The following is a 16,450-nucleotide window of genomic DNA, read 5'->3' on the forward strand; positions in this document are numbered from 1 at the left end:
CATGCAGCTGCCCAGCACAAGCCACTAGAGGTCGCTGTTCTCCCAGGAGAGGAGGCCCACAAACCAACAAGAAGGGAAGTTCTTCCAGCTGTCACCCGTCCCAGCTCTGCAAACGATTCCTATCACCATGAAAAGGCAAAGCTACAGGCAGACAAAGATCACAGAGACAACACCAGAGAAGGAGACAGACCTAACCAGTCTTCCTGACAAAGAATTCAAAATAAGAATCATAAACATGCTGACAGAGATGCAGACAAATACGCAAGAGAAATGGGATGAAGTCCGGAGGGAGATCACAGATGCCAGAAAGGAGATCACAGAAATGAAACAAACTCTGGAAGGGTTTGTAAGCAGAATGGATAGGATGCAAGAGGCCATTGATGGAATTGAAATCAGAGAACAAGAATGCATAGAAGCTGACATAGAGAGAGACAAAAGGATCTCCAGGAATGAAACAATATTAAGAGAACTGTGTGACCAATCCAAAAGGAACAATATCTGTATTATAGGGGTCCCAGAAGAAGAAGAGAGAGGAAAAGAGATGGAAAGTATCTTAGAAGAAATAATTGCTGAAAACTTCCCCACACTGGGGGAGGAAATAATTGAACAGACCATGGAAATACACAGAACCCCCAAAAGAAAGGATCCAAGGAGGACAACACCAAGACACATAATAATTAAAATGGCAAAGATCAAGGACAAGGAAAGAGTCTTAAAGGCAACTAGAGAGAAAAAGGTCACCTATAAAGGAAAACCCATCAGGCTAACATCAGACTGCTCGACAGAAACCCTACAGGCCACAAGAGAATGGCATGATATATTTAATACAATGAAACAGAAGGGCTTTGAACCAAGGATACTGTATCCAGCACGACTATCATTCAAATATGACAGTGGGATTAAACAATTCCCAGACAAACAAAAGCTGAGGGAATTTGCTTTCCACAAACCACCTCTACAGAACATCTTATAGAGATTGCTCTAGATGGGAGCACTCCTACAAAGAGCACAGCACAAAACACCCAACATATGAAGAATCGAGGAGGAGGAATAAGAAGGGAGAGAAGAAAAGAATCTCCAGACAGTGTATATAACAGCTCAATAAGCGAGCTAAGTTAGGCAGTAAGATACTAAAGAGGCTAACCTTGAACCTCTGATAACCACGAATTTAAAGCCTGCAATGGCAATAAGTATATACCTTTCAATAGCCACCCTAAATGTTAATGGGCTGAATACACCAATCAAAAGACACAGAGTAATAGAATGGATAAAAAAGCAAGACCCATCTATATGCTGCTTACAAGAAACTCACCTCAAACCCAAAGACATGTACAGACTTAAAGTCAAGGGATGGAAAAACATATTTCAAGCAAACAACAGCGAGAAGAAAGCAGGGGTTGCAGTACTAATATCAGACAAAATAGACTTCAAAACAAAGAAAGTAACAAGAGATAAAGAAGGACACTACATAATGATAAAGGGCTCAGTCCAACAAGAGGATATAACCATTCTAAACATATATGCACCCAACACAGGAGCACCAGCATACGTGAAACAAATACTAACAAAACTAAAGGAGGAAATAGACTGCAATGCATTCATTCTAGGAGAGTTCAACACACCACTCACCCCAAAGGATAGATCCACCGGGCAGAAAATAAGTAAGGACACGGAAGCACTGAACAACACAGTAGAGCAGATGGACCTAATAGACATCTACAGAACTCTACATCCAAAAGCAACAGGATATACATTCTTCTCAAGTGCACATGGAACATTCTCCAGAATAGACCACATACTAGGCCACAAAAAGAGCCTCAGAAAATTCCAAAAGACTGAAATCCTACCAACCAACTTTTCAGACCACAAAGGCATAAAACTAGAAATAAACTCTACAAAGAAAGCAAAGAGGCTCACAAACACATGGAGGCTTAACAACACGCTCCTAAATAATCAATGGATCAAAGACCAAATCAAAATGGAGATCCAGCAATATATGGAAACAAATGACAACAACAACACTAAGCCCCAACTTCTGTGGGATGCAGCAAAAGCAGTCTTAAGAGGAAAGTATATAGCAATCCAACCATATTTAAAAAAGGAAGAACAATCCCAAATGAACGGTCTAATGTCACAATTATCGAAATTAGAAAAAGAAGAACAAATGAGGCCTAAGGTCAGCAGAAGGAGGGACATAATAAATATCAGAGAAGAAATAAATGAATTTGAGAAGAATAAAACAATAGCAAAAAATCAATGAAACTAGGAGCTGGTTCTTTGAGAAAATAAACAAAATAGATAAGCCTCTATCCAGACTTATTAAGAAGAGAAGAGAGTCAACACAAATCATTATCAGAAACGAGAAAGGAAAAACCACGACGGACCCCACAGAAATACAAAGAATTATTAGAGAATACTATGAAAACCTATATGCTAACAAGCTGGAAAACGTAGGAGAAATGGACAACTTCCTAGAAAAATACAACCTTCCAAGATTGACCCAGAAAGAAACAGAAAATCTAAACAGACCAATTACGAGCAACGAAATTGAAGTGGTAATCAAAAAACTACCAAAGAACAAAACACCTGGGCCGGACAGATTTACGTCGGAATTTTATCAGACATACAGGGAAGACAAAATACCCATTTTCCTTAAAGTTTTCCAAAAATAGAAGAGGAGGGAATACTCCCAAACTCGTTCTATGATGCCAACATCACCCAATACCAAAACCAGGCAAAGTCCCCACCAAAAGAGAAAATTACAGACCAATATCCCTGATGAATGTAGATGCAAAAATACTTAATAAAATATTAGCAAACCAAATGCAAAAGTATATCAAAAGGATCACACACCAGGACCAAGTGGGATTCATCCCAGGGATGCAAGGATGGTACAACATTCAAAAATCCATCATCAACATCATCCACCACATCAACAAAAAGAAAGACAAAAACCACATGATCATCTCCATAGATGCTGAAAAAGCAATTGACAAAATTCAACATCCATTCATGATAAAAAACTCTCAGCAAAATGGGAATAGAGGGCAAGTACCTCAACATAATAAAGGCCATAGACAATAAACCCACAGCCAACATTATAATGAACAGCAAGAAGCTGAAAGCTTTTCCTCTGAGATCTGGAACAAGACAGGGTTGCCCACTCTCCCCACTGCTATTTAACATAGTACTGGAGGTCCTAGCCATGGCAATCAGACAAAACAAAGATGTACAAGGAATCCAGATTGGTAAAGAAGAAGTCAAACTGTCACTATTTGCATATGACATGATATTCTACATAAAAAACCCTAAAGACTCCACCCCAAAACTACTAGAACTGATACCGGAATACAGCAAAGTTGCAGGATCCAAAATCAACACACAGAAATCTGTGGGTTTCCTATACACTAACAATGAACCAACAGAAAGAGAAATCAGGAAAACAACTCCATTCACAATTGCATCAAAAAAAATAAAATACCTAGGAATAAACCTAACCAAAAAAGTGAAAGACTTATACGCTGAAAACTACAAGTCACTCTTAAGAGAAATTAAAGGGGACACTAACAGATGGAAACTCGTCCCATGCTCATGGCTAGGAAGAATTAATATCGTCAAAATGGCCATTCTGCCCAAAGCAATATACAGATTTGATGCAATCCCTATGAAACTACCAGCAACATTCTTCAATGAACTGGAACAAATAATTCAAAAATTCATATGGAAACACCAAAGACCCCGAATAGCCAAAGCAATCCTGAGAAAGAAGAATAAAGAAGGGGGGATCTCACTCCCCAACTTCGAGCTCTACTATAAAGCCATAGTAACCAAGACAGTTTGGTACTGGCACAAGAACAGAGCCACAGACCAATGAAACAGACTAGAGAATCCAGACATTAACCCAGACATATATGGTCAATTAATATTTGATAAAGGAGCCATGGACATACAATGGCGAAATGACAGTCTCTTCAACAGATGGTGCTGGCAAAACTGGACAGCTACATGTAGGAGAATGAAACTGGACCATTGTCTAACCCCATATACAAAAGTAAACTCAAAATGGATCAAAGACTTGAATGTAAGTCATGAAACCATTAAACTCTTGGGAAAAAACATAGGCAAACACCTCTTAGACATAAACATGAGTGACCTCCTCTTGAACATATCTCCCCGGGCAAGGAAAACAACAGCCAAAATGAAGAAGTGGGACTATATTAAGCTGAAAAGCTTCTGTACAGCAAAAGACACCATCAATAGAACAAAAAGGAACCCTACAATATGGGAGAATATATTTGTAAATGACAGATCCGTTAAAGTCTTGACGTCCAAAATATATAAAGAGCTCACACGCCTCAACAAACAAAAAGCAAATATTCCAATTAAAAAATGGGCAGAGGAACTGAACAGACAGTTCTCCAAAAAAGAAATACATATGGCTAACAGTCACATGAAAAGATGCTGCACATCACTAAATATCAGAGAAATGCAAATTAAAACTACAATGAGGTATCACCTCACACCAGTAAGGATGGCTTCCATCCAAAAGACAAACAACAACAAATGTTGGTGAGGCTGTGGAGAAAGGGGAACCATTGTACACTGCTGGTGGGAATGTAAATTAGTTCAACCATTGTGGAAAGCAGTATGGAGGTTCCTCAAAATGCTCAAAACGTTCTTACCATTTGACCCAGGAATTGCACTCCTAGGAATTTACCCTAAGAATGCAGCAATCAAGTTTGAGAAAGACCAATGCACCTCTATGTTTATTGCAGCACTATTTACAATAGCCAAGAATTGGAAGTAACCTAAATGTCCATTGGTAGAAGAATGGATAAAGAAGATGTACATATACACAATGGAATACTACTCAGCCATAAGAAGAGGGCAAATCCTACCATGTGCAGCAACATGGATGGAGCTGGAGGGTATTATGCTCACTGAAATAAGCCAAGCAGAAAAAGACAAATACCAAATTATTTCACTCATCTGTGGAGTATAAGAACAAAGGAAAACTGAAGGAACAAAACAGCAGTGGAATCACAGAACCCAAGAATGGACTAACAAGTACCAAAGGGAAAGGGACCTGGTAGGATGGGTGGGTAGAGAGGGATAAGGTGGGAAGGAAGAAGAAGGGATTTATTAATATTAGCATGCATGGGGGGGTGGGAGAAAGGGTAGGGCTGTACAACACAGAGAAGACAAGTAGTGATTCTACAACATTTTGCTATGCTGATGGACAGTGAATGTAAAGGGGTTTATAGGGGGGACCTGGTATAGGGGAGAGCCTAGTAAACATAAAGTTCTTCATGTAAGTGTAGATTAATGATAACAAAAAAAAAGAAAGAAAGAAAGAAAGAAAGAAAGAAAGAAAGAAAGAAAGAAAGAAAGAAAGAAAGAAAATGGGGATTACTCCCTCATAGGTTAAAACTAACTGTAAATCAACAATTAATGCATGCTAGAAATATCCTTAATTTTGATCACTTAAAGGGTGTCAGATGATCAGCTATGAAGGTACATTTTTCTGATAATATTCCTTTCTCTTAAAAAAAAAAATGCAGTCCCTGTGTGGTGACCTCCATTGAGTTCTATACAATGGTATAAAGGGCATATCAAAGTGTGGGCAAAGGGTCTATTTGTGTTTATACAGAGGATCAAAGCCTAATTGGGCTACCCAGAAAATGAACTAAAATACAATATGAAGAAGAACTTCCAACATCAGCACTCTCTGGAAGAGTCATACCAGAAGATGAGCATCAAAAAACCTCAACAAAGATCCAGGCGTTGCTGCAGTTGTAGCTGCATTCATTCCACCGGTTCCTGGACTTGCCATTGGAATGAAGAAGGAGATATCTAAGCTGGCCTGTGCATACAGTAAAACAACAAATTTGACTGGATCTATACTGTTGGAACTCAACCAAGAATTAGGAGAAGTGCAAGTTGTAGGGCTCCCAAATCCTACGACTACAGACTATCTACTGTTAAATTAACATATGGGATGTGTACAGTCCCCAGGAATGGGTTGTTTTAATTTGTCTGGTTTCTCCCAGACTGTTCAAGTTCAGTTGGACAATATCCCTCATATCATAGATAAGTTTTCACAAATGCCTAGGGTGCCTAACTGGTTTTCTTGGTTTCACTGGAGATGGCTGGTAAATGTAGGTCCGCTTTGGTTATGTAACTATATTTCTATTATGTTAATGTGTGTTTGCAATTTAATTAGTAGTTTAAAACCTATACATGCTTAAGTTACTCTACAAGAAGATATGTCAAAGAAATAATCAATCTTCCCATGTTTTCTTCCATCTGCTACTCCTATAGCTTTTCTTCTTCCTTCCTAATTACAACCCTTAAATAGAATTTGTGCCTCAAATCGAATTTACCAAGTATCATAATTCTTCCAAGTGGTAAAGATACCTCAAGACAAATGCTGGGCATAGAAGCCACAGGGCATAAATCTGTAAAGAAGTAAAAAGCTAACCTTTTCAAACAATATTGCCTCTCTCTCACTTACCAACTTTATATTTCCCTGTGTGGCCCTGGAAGATGGCTGGTTAGCCAGAGATGGGTAAGATTCCTCAAGGGAGGAACAACCTAAGACAGGCACAGTCGCAGGGGGGTCATCAGGTGATAAATTGGGGATCAACAGAGGTGAGGCTTAGAACCTCACATCCCCTGTTTTGAGAGAAATCTTCTGCATCCGTGGATGTTTTATTGCCCTTGTCTAGCTTGGATTAACAGTTAGTCTACAGGCACACACCTGATCATCTACATTTGCTCTCTTACAACACTAAACTCTGTTTTCTACCTTTATCTTGCATCTACCTACCACTTCAGCATTATATTAAAAATAATAATAATAAAGAGAGAAATGTGGTATCCACATATAAATCAAGTATAAAAATCAAATGAGTATTCATATTTGAACTGACTGTTTATAGTTCATAATGCATGAGCAAAACCGAAAGTTTCTGTGATGACTGCCCTTGTACTGTTCACCATGTAAGAACTTGTTTCACTATGTAAGAATTTGTTCTCCATGTAAGAACTTGTTTGTTATGCTTCAGAAGATTGGAGACTGATGAGAATTAGGCTTGGGGTGGATTAATGATTGTCCTTTGAGCTTTGAGTCCCCTATACAGAATTTTATTGTTGTTAACAACCATTTGATCAATAAATATGAGAGATGCCCTTTCAAAAAAAAAATGAAATCATACCTGAAAGTTTATATGTGACTTACTTCTTCTGTCTTACATGAACAAGTCTTAATGAAGGGATTTTTTTTTTCTAACAACTGCACTTTTTTCCAGAGTGAACTGCAAATTGCTCCTTCTACTTTTTTTCCCAGGCTGCTCAAAATATGAACTCCTGTCAGAGCTGCCAAGGAAAGCCAAAGCCTGGACAGACCAAACAGCCCTTGTCAGATCACTGTGGCCACATTATGCGGCATCAGCCTTAACAGGGAATGACTCCATGAAGGAGGCAACCCAGACAGATGAGCAGACTGCTTCTGAGGACTCACCTGGAAAGGAAGCTTCATGCTGAGTTGTGTTTAAAGTAGGATTTTTTAAAAGTCAAATATGGAATAGAACAAAAATATGAGTGCAGAAGGTCCTTGACATTTACTGACAGATGACTTCATTTAATCTAGATGATAACACTTTGTTTTTTATAGAATTTCAGGAAGAAAACTAATTAGGCCCAAACGGTGAACATACAAAATAATTGTGAAGAAATTTAAGGGTAATCATTAGACAGAAATGAACAGACATGGGAAATTTTGAAAGCTAACTATGTGAAGGTAAGGATATTTTAATGTGTGCTTTACTGATGATAAGAAAGGAAAGGGGGAGAGTTAAGTAGGTGAAATTAAAACAATAAGATTTGGAAAATAGCAGGTGGTTTAAATTGAAATTAGAAAAATGTCAAGCTGATAAAAATGCTGATGATAAGGGTAAAATTAGGCAATGAAGATGTTTCAGGAAGAAAAGTCAAGTGACACATGCATTTTTACCTATTGATTTTTAGGTAGAGGAAAGGTTTAGAAACATACACCAGCAAAGGAAAAAGTATTATTTGGGAGTTATTAGGACAAAATTTCTGTGGCATATTAATATTGCTAACACAAATCTGTTTTTATTAATTTAGAAAAAATGTACTTATTTGAATGTCATTGCAATTTTTATTTCAGGTTATTCTAGGTAAAATTATTTTAGTGCTCTATGCATTTAGGAATCTACTGTAATTTCTAGCTACTAATATAAAGTATAGGTCAATAAATATTAGACATAGAAATAAAGAGAAGTTGCTCTTCACATATAACCTGCAATATTCCCCAAACTTTAATTTTTGTACTAGAAATTTTAGAATGCTCATATAGAATTAGAGTATTAGAATATTAAGGTTATTGTAATAAAAATCCCCTCTCCTTCCTTTAAAAGAGTACATCATATCTGGGTGCTAAGGCCCCCCTTTGTACATATTACTTTGGTCATAATCACTTCATTGGAATTCTCCCTACTATGTGATAGGCTTCTTTGTACCTTAATGTTCTTTCAGAGTAATGTTCAAGCTGTCCCAGGGTATTTCTCTTAAGTAAAACACTGTTATGTAACTATGTCAGTGGTATTCCAATTTGAACTTAATGTGTATTCACTGCTGGAATTTAAACTTACCTTAATCCTATCACTGCTGAAATTAAAATAAACCTAGAAAGCTCATAGAGTATATTAATTAAAGTCTGAGGAGCCTCCTGAGAATGAGACTTCTCATCCTAAAGGATAAGGGAATCTGGCAGGAAATGTTGGTCCAGTAAGACCAAAATCATATCAAAGGCAGAATTCCTTGCTGTTTCTTGCCCACTCAGTCCTCTGCATTCTTTGACCTAGGCAATCACCAATCTTCTCCTCTCACAATAAATTAATTCAACCTTTAGAGTTCATATAAATGCATGCCTGGTTTTGTGCTTCTTTCACACAGCATAATATTTTCTGTATCATTCCTTTTCATTGCCGATTATTGTCCTCTCTCTCTTTTACTCACATGATGATGGCAATTTGTATTGTTTTCCTTTTTATCTTTTTTTACTGTTACCAATATTTAGTACAGGTCTTTGGGGTACCTATTTTTTTCTTGGACAATACTTAGAAATGGAGTTTCTGGGACATGTGGTAAGTATGCATCTAACTTTATAAGAAACAGTCAAATGGTTTTCTAAATCAGTTCCATTTTACATTCACATTTGATATTATCAGTCTTTTAAACTTTAGCCATTCTATGACTGTGTATACTATTTCAGTGAAACATTTCATTGTGGTTTTGTGTTCTCCTAATAAATAAAGAGGAACATTTTTATATTTGTCATCTGTATATCTTTTTTAGATGAAGTGTCTGTTCAAATCTTTGCCTTCTTTTTCTCATTGTTAAGTTTTAAGTGTTCTTTATGTATTCTGATTATGAGGCCTTTATCAGATATATGATTTGCAAATATTTCTGCCAGTCTATGGTTTGTCTTTTCATTCACTTAACACTTTCTTTTACAGAGTAAAATGTTTTAATTTAGCTAAGGTCCACTTTAACAATCTATCTTTTTTTTTTAAGTTGTGCTTTTATATCCTGGCTAAGAAATCCTTTCTTGTTCCAAGCTAACAAGGAATTTATCCTGTATATTTTTCAAGAAGTTTTTGTTTAAACCTATTCTTTATTAAGCTTGTAGTTTAAGTACAAGCTCCTTTTAGGGTAAATTTTTAAGTATGGTATGATGTAGTTATCAGTTTTATCTATGTAATTTTCATGTAGATATCCAGTTGTTCCTATAATCTTTGTTAAAATGGTTATACCTTCTCCATTAGGTTATTGTCAGGGTGGAGAAAGGAAAAACAAGGACATGAAAATAAAACAGAGAGATGCCATAGGGGGAGAACAGACCAGACCCCAAAGTCCTAGCCATATATGGAAAGGGGACAGCTCTCACTGAATTCCATCCTGATGTGCCAACTAAGACCCGGATGTCAGCCTCCTCCCTCTTGGAAGGAAAAAAGTTTCTAGTTAACTATTATGTCACCTTTAGCCACACCCCCTAGGATAGCTTGCCCACTCCTCCCCCTCCTAATCCCTTATAAGAACCCCATCTCCCCAACCGAGTGTGACTTCTCTGGCCTGTGACAAGAAGGCCACAGAACCTCAACCAGGGGTATTTAAATAAATTACCTGGCCCTTTGTTGCCTCTCTTTGCCTACTTATTTCGGCTAGAATTTATCTTACATATGGTGCCGAAACCCGGGAAGGAGCGTGAACGCAGAACCCCGACCAGCCACCGGCGGCCCTGCCCCCTCCTTCCCTGACCCAGGACTCAGCCTGCTCTCTGCTGCGTAGATTATTTTCTGGTGAGTCCCTCAGTTTCCCCCGGTCTGCTTCCCTTCCTAACTCCGTCTCACCTGGTCCATCTGAAATCATAGCTACGTCCACGTCTTGGGCATTCAGCCCATCCGTTGTGAGTATCCGGGATACTCGCCCCTGGCCCTGCGGTGGGGGAGACGTCCCTCACCCTGGCTCCCAGGCCGTCTCCCCTGACTTGGTGCACTTGGAACGCTGGGCGCTCCTCTCAGCAGGATTTTTTTTTAGGAAGTGGCGCAGACATGAGGAACCAGCCCATGAAAGCAGAGGCTCACATCCCACTGCGGTGTCTCATTTCTAATCTGGCTACTCTATATTTGTCCCAGGAAGTTCGCAAACGGAAGCTAGTCTTTCCTTGCTCTGAGGCTGGGCCTCAGTATCCCTTAGACAACCAATCTCGCTGGCCCCCTGAGGGAGCTTTTGATTTTAGCCTCCTCACCGACTTAACTAATTATTTCCACTGGAGCGGAAAGTAGAATGAAATCCCATATGTGCAGGCTTTTTGGACTTTGCACTCCCATCATGACCTTTATGTTAAGTGTTCTATGACTCAGGTTCTCCTGGCCCAATCTCCAGTTAAAGATTGTCAGCCTCTTACTCTGCTCTGTCCTTCCTTTTCAGATCTGCCAGAAAACCTCAGTCGCCCGCCTCCCTCATCTCACAATCCCCTCCCCCTCTCTCCACCACCATCTTTAAGTCCTTTGTCTTCACACGTGTTGCTTCCATCTTAAAGTCCTGCATTCTCAACCATGCTGTTGTCCTGCTCTCCTCTTCCGGTGGCTGCACCACACCCTCCCCTTCTCCTTCCACCTTCACCGCCCTCTTCCCCCACCAGAACATGCCCCTTTCCGCCCTCTAGTTCCAGAAGCCATAGACAAGAAGCTGAAAAGAGAGGGAAGGCAACTGGATATCAGTGACTTAAGTCTTTGTATCAGTTTGTCTATCTGTGTATATGTTTCTATGAAAAAAGTGTTGCTGACTGTAGTTGTTGTATCTCAGTTTGTACATTTGTGTGTCTAAGTGTATAAATGAAAAATATTTTATTTAAAAACAAGCGCTTGTGAAGATTGGGCATTCTGGAACTTCCAGAGAATCTAGTAAAAAATGTTAAGCATTAATGCTAATTTGAGTTTAGCTGAGGCGAGCATGTCCTTGTTATCGGCTGCCTAGGTTTACCTAAGGTCATTTAAGTCAATGTTTTCTGCTAAATCTTTTAAGAATAAAATGCTTAAAGGCTTGGCTTTGTCTAACATTCAGTTAAAGTTTTTTAAGGAATCTAGCATAGTTGCTAAAAATAAGTAAACAAGCCTAGAAAATAAATATCTTAATAATAATACTGTATTAATGTATAACAGTATATATATATATATGCAAACAGCCTGAGAATTTTTGTAGTAACCAAAATTCTTAAAGTTTGCTAAGTTATATAGACATATTTTGTGCCTAATAAGAAATTGTGCTATAAAGCACATTTCCAAAAATGATAATATACATTCATAAATGTATCTATCTGAAAAATGCTAGTGTAACAGTTTACAGTAGCCTATTTTTCAGTGTTCACTGAAAGTTAAAGTAATAGTTTTAAGTTCTAATCAAAACTACTTAAAGTAGTAAGGAAAACATTTCTGCATGCTAAAAAATGTGTCTTTTGATAAAAAAAAGTTGTAAAAAGTTTGTACAAGAATTTAATATAGACATGCTATATAAAATTAAAGCAAATGAGTCTCACTATCAAGTACACAGCAAAATTAGAATTTTGTTTTCAGTTAAAAAAACAAAGTTTTCTTAACTGTTAGTCTGCTCTTAATATTGAAATATTGCAGAAAGTTCATCTAATTGTTTTATCAAAGCAGTTTCTTATGCTTAAAGTCTCAGTGAGTTGTCAGAGTCTTTAAGAAAATGAGATCTTAATATTAAAAAGACTAAAAGCTAAACTTTGATAACAACTGTGTAACCTTCTTTATTTGCCTTTGAAGTACTTTGTGGTCATTCTAGTTAATTAGATAAGTGTTGCTTCATAGCAACCTATGGTCCTATTTAAGCAAGTGCCTTAAAACTTACAACAACTTCCCAAAATCAAATTCAAAAAAGTGCTTTTGCCTCTAGTTAACTCGGACATTTTCCAGAGAGCCCCTAGAACATGTCAGAAAACCTTTTTCTCATTGGAGAAAGTATTTGGCTAATTTGGCTTATTTATCTGATATAAAATTACCTGCCTAATTGCCTGGAGAGCACTGTCAAAAGGAATGATGCTAAACTTTGTTACTAAATGTTTTGTGTTACAGAAATATCCAAATTTATTTACAACAACTGTCTTACAGTAAGCTCTCATCAGATCTTTAACCATTGTCATTTGTAAGTCTTCTGTCATCTATACTCACTGTTTTATTACTCCTAAACTAGTGAAAAACTAGATTTCAGCAGAACAGGTATTAGTTACATAAGATTAAGTAAACTAAGGAAGATGATTTTGGTGGCTTTTTGTTTCAAATGTTGTTGATAAAGTGTTTTAAGCTTTTTCTCTTAAGCTGACAACAGTTTAGTAAATGACTGCCTTTATAAGCAGAATTGAAACTTTATCTTTCTCTCTACCTGATCCCTCCAGAATTTAAAAACTCTCAGTAACTATTTTTATGTTTTATGGCAGTATATTTATTTGCACAAGCTCAATAAGAATCTGCTTTCCTTGTAAGAGAACCAATTAAAATCACTGGTTATATTTCCAAGGCTTTGACTGGAACATCATACCTGAGAGACACGTGTGTAAACTCAGATATGAACAGACAGCTTTAAAGAACTAAGATTGAATTTATAAAGCCAACAAAGCCCCTTAAAAGAACTGGCCTAGTACCTTGCTTACAAAGTTCCCAGCAGCCTTACCAAGTGAGTAAAGAAAGTCACTGTCTGGCAGATGCAAGAACCTCAAGAATGTTTTGGGAACCTCACAGAAGAGAAGAATTCACCCAAATGTACAGGTACTGCAGGCACAACCTGATGGCAAGTCTGGCTTGGCTTTCTGGCCTCAAAAATCCCTTAAAAGTTCAATCTTAAATTCCTTATGAAAAGTTCCAGCAAAGCATATTTAAAAAATCCCATGTAATCAATTGCTCTTCTTGCTGCACTCATGCAAATAATCAAGCCAACTGTTAATTATTTTCTTAATCTAGCTACTTCTAATAAAAATAAAGGTGATTTTAGAGAAAAGTATTGTTTCAATAATGCAGTCTTATCTATACTAAATCCTAATACTAGTCATTGAGATGTAAACTCGATCCAGAATTCCAGTCCCCCATAATAGCCTGGCTAATGCCCTTACTGGGCCCCTTAATAACAGTTTGTGGTTTACTCTTAGTTGCCCCTTGTATCCTCAGGTTCCTCCAACAGCAGCTAACCCAGATGACCCGAGTCGCCACCAACCAGACGTTACTTCACCGTTATGCACATCTTCCCACTGAACCCCCTCCTTCAGCCTAATACCAGCCTCAAACTCCCATGACGCCCCTTGTCAGCTGGAAGTAGCCAGATTGAGTCGTTGCCCATTATGACCAAAAGGCTGGAATGTTAGGCTGGAGAAAGGAAAAACAAGGACATGCAAACAGTCAGAGAGATGCCATAGGGGGAGAACAGACCAGACCCCAAGGTCCATGCCTTATATGGAAAGGGGACAGCTCTCCCTGAATTCCATCCTGATGTGCCAACTAAGACCCAGATGTCAGCCTCCTCCCTCTTGGAAGGAAAAAAGTTTCTAGTTAACTATTATGTCACCTTTAGCCAATCATACCTCTCCACACCCCCTAGGATAGCTTGCCCACTCCTCCCCCTCCTAATCCCTTATAAGCCCCCCACCTCCCCAACTGGGTGTGACTTCTCTGGCCTGTGACAAGAAGGCCACAGAACCTCACCCGGGGGTATTTAAATAAATTACCTGGCCCTTTGTTGCCTCTCTTTGCCTGCTTATTTCAGCTAGAATTTATCTTGCATTTATGTTTATGGTTTTTCAAAACTCCATTGTCTCTGTATGCCAATTTCTGACCTCTATATTCTGTTTCATTAATCTGTATGTTCATATTTATGCCAATACCAACCAAAATGACTTCAGGTCTTTTTTTCCCAAATGCTCTCAGAGTTTATTTTATTTGGTTCCTTTTATATGCTCCAAGGTAGCACAACCATTTCATAGATACTAAGGTCCTCTGACTTGAAAGTCACAAGCTTATGTCAGAGGCTTGTTGTTTTATATCTTGAAATTAGGTAGCATAAGTCTCCAATTTAGTCTTTTTATTTTTTCAAAATTGTTTTGGTTATTCTAGAAATATTTCATACTTCTTTATAAGTTTAGAATCTGTATGACAATTTCTGCAAAAGTCTGCTGACATTTTGATTGAAATTGTACTTAATGTCTTGAACAATTGGAGGGAATTTCATTTTGATAGTATTAAGTCATCTAATCCATGAACACAGTGTATCTCTCAATTTGTTTAGGTCTTTAAATTTTCTCAGCAATGTTCTATAATTTTCTGTACAGGTCTTTTACATTTATTTTTTAAATTTATAATTAAGTATTCCTTGTTTTCATTCATATTATAAAAAGATTTAAAATTTAATTTCCAGTTGTTTGTTACTGATATATAGAATACATGTGATTTTTATATACTGCCCTTTTATTCTGAGATCTTGTTAAATTTTCATTAATTTTAATACCCTTTCAAACAATATGTGTGCTGCCCATTTTCCTTTACAGAAAGTAAGAACAGTTTCCTCTGAAATATAAATTGCTTTTCTAGTTTTTGTCCTTTCCTTAATAATTAGACCCTAGTGAGTCTCTTGGTCTAATATGTAAATCATAGAAAAACATTACATGAAAGATCACTTTAGAATTCTTCTACATCAGCAATGATTATATTTTTCTTAGCATATTATTTTGATCTACTTTATTTCAAGGTTTCCAAAATTATAAGACACATATATCTACTGCTCATATACAATGAGTACATATGTTTTAATATCAGTCTTTAAAGATCTTGAAGCAAAAATCCATCATGATCTTAAAATTTTCCACTTTTGCAGCATTCTCACAATGAAACTATAAACACCCTAATGGCATTGCTGGAATATTGGGGAATTTGGTTCCACTCTTTAAACAGGGGAAAAAAATGCATATTCCTGTAGATACTTACCTAAACACTTTATTAAGTGTAGTAAACAAGGGATTTTGATAGGATTTTATGAAAGCCAATCATAGACATTATTAAATGTGCAAAATTTAAAGAAGTCCCAATTATAGTATTTTTCAATTGATATAAAACATATTTTTTAAATATGAGCTATATATGTTTACACAGAATTATCATGTATTCCAATGAAATTTTTTTAATGGAGTCACCATTCTATTTAACAAATTACTATATAATTAGATGCTTGATTATGAAATTATAACAACCCATTCCAATGGTATTTCATAATAAGAAACCTGATCCATTGATAATACATTCATTTGTTCATCTTACCATAAAGTAGCAGCAAACAAAATGAACGAACGTAAGTCAAAATTATCCTCATTGCCGCCAAATAATTACACAATACTCTGAAAAACCACTACTAAGTTACTTGGTAGTTTCAGTTTTTTCCCCTCGTGACACTTTTTTCCCCCTTCCTCACATTCTTCACTTTCATTAAAATAACACTGAAGCTTGTCATGAAGGCACGGGGCTAAAGATTTTTCCTGATACAGCATGGAGAGAGGCATCTACCCTGTTTAGAAAGAAAACTAACTAGGAAAGAAAAAATCCTGGCACTCATTATCAATAAGAAGCTATTTACTTAACAACATTTAAAGGAATATGATGAACAACATTCTCTAAAGATCAGACCAATCTCACAGTCCTTCTTGGTCTAATAGAATCCCAGTCCTCTTCCTAGCTTTTGGGTTTAAAATTGATATTTGACTCTGTTCTGACTAGGGAGACACATGAGAGAAGAGTGCTGGAGTAGACTCTAGGAAGACAACCTTCTTTTTAAAAATAGACTAATCTTCAGAACACCAAAGTGTCAGTGA

Source organism: Manis pentadactyla, chromosome 12 (genome assembly GCF_030020395.1).
Source record: "Manis pentadactyla isolate mManPen7 chromosome 12, mManPen7.hap1, whole genome shotgun sequence".
In the NCBI taxonomy this organism is placed as follows: domain Eukaryota; kingdom Metazoa; phylum Chordata; class Mammalia; order Pholidota; family Manidae; genus Manis; species Manis pentadactyla.